General features: G+C 35.0%; 1 long non-coding RNA gene across 3 annotated transcripts; it reads right to left on the bottom strand.

The window, feature by feature from the left end:
• Window positions 1-440: 440 nt before the first annotated feature.
• On the bottom strand, window positions 441-1,388 carry LOC121771478. Of its 3 annotated transcripts, none has more exons than XR_006044049.1 (3): window positions 1,265-1,388; window positions 1,043-1,151; window positions 441-645 (listed from the first exon to the last, which is right to left on the bottom strand). It is a non-coding gene; the product is annotated as an uncharacterized LOC121771478 (long non-coding RNA). The 3 variants fall into 3 exon arrangements; XR_006044050.1 differs by having other exon boundaries at window positions 1,261-1,382; XR_006044048.1 differs by having other exon boundaries at window positions 1,043-1,136; window positions 1,265-1,382.
• Between the last annotated feature and the right edge of the window lie 235 nt (window positions 1,389-1,623).

Below are 1,623 nucleotides of genomic sequence, written 5' to 3'. Positions count from 1 at the left end.
AAGTAGTAATTGGAAGCTTTTAATTATTTTATAAATACTGCACTCTTGTACTATTATCTTAAATATGTTTAGCACTTGATTGATTTCCAAATTTGTTTAATTTTATGTTTTGGGATTACACATTTAAATTATTTTACATGTTTGTGATTTTTAATCCTTGTATTTGATTTTAAGTAATTAATTCAAAGTATAAATTTAAAGTGATAAAATTAAATTAATTCATGCATCGCACGGGTAGACACTAGTAGATTTAAAAGCTCAACCAATATGCATGCAAATGCTTATTGTCCAAGTATGAAATTTTAGCTATATTTTCAACGCTTGAACTGACCCATTGAAATTCACTTGTCGACAAAATATGACAAATTAAAATAAAATGATAGTGATGTAATAATCTGACTGGAATTTCATTATAGAAAGTGCTGTGATAATCTGAACTGTCAAAGAATTCATGAACTAGAGAAGCTAACATAATATTGCCAAGAAATTTGTGAAAAGACACAAGCTTGCATAACAAAGCAAGCTTGAATGCATCCCATTTATTTGCTCCTCCTCCTCCTCCACACCGTATAAGAATTTAGATAATGGAGTCTACTAGCTTTTCCCCAAAGAGTTTGATACTTCGGTGCTGCACACGGGGCAAACCTACACATGCAAAAATAGAAGTGAAACAAGCTTGAATTTCAATCTCCGTTGAGGAAGTAAACAATTTCAACCCATACCAGAAAAATACACCAAGCTAGATACACCCCTAATGCCAATAAACATATAGCAACCATGAAAGGAGATGATAAATGAGTAAAACTATGTTCCAATATACAGTAGACAATGCAATCAACAATATAGAATATACAACACCTAAGGATCAGACTCTCAAGCACCTAGACCATCTCATGGGGTAACTACCAATTTGTTCAACACCTCTTGTCTAAATTTAGTCTCGATCTTAATGTTGGATTAATGCAACGAATGTCCGAGAAGTATACAGGTAGGAATATATAAATCCAAAACGGTACAAAAGCTTTCATATAAAAGAGTATACCTTGTTGATTTGTAACCAATTGTTGATACATTCTGGGTGATATAAATGTTTGCAAGAGAGAGCAGTCAAAGCATCGCCATCCTCATAGTCCAATCTACATATGACGCAGCTGAGGAACACAGGTAAGTTGTTAATAACATATTGGCAAACCATAGGTGAAAGATGACTCTAGGACTAGAAGGTGGGGAGATGAGCAAATGATGGAACATGATTATCACCTACGAATCACTGATCCCTTCCTTAGTGTCTTGTGATTTATAGTTGACGGAAGCCAAAGAAGCTATTGAATCTGCAGAAAGACCCCTGCTCTCTGTTCCAACAACTTCTCCTAATGCGATCAGCTCCTGCAAGAGAAGTCAACCATGAGATCAAAGTACAGTGTGCAGAATGAGGGTGAAAACGAGAAGAGGAAACCTCCTCCAATTTACATCATACGAGAGTTCATCGGGATCAACCTCTTCCCATGTATCCTAAACATGAATTACCAAGTCAGGCATACATAACATAACATATGTTGACCATTTCCAATAGGATAAGTAACAAATGATAGTTGCACTTGATAAAATGATGGTTTAAGTCGA

The sequence above is a fragment of the Salvia splendens genome, chromosome 16 (genome assembly GCF_004379255.2).
Source record: "Salvia splendens isolate huo1 chromosome 16, SspV2, whole genome shotgun sequence".
NCBI lineage: Eukaryota > Viridiplantae > Streptophyta > Magnoliopsida > Lamiales > Lamiaceae > Salvia > Salvia splendens.
Note: the sequence above shows the minus strand (reverse complement) of the source record. Positions and strands in the feature narration are given on the sequence as shown.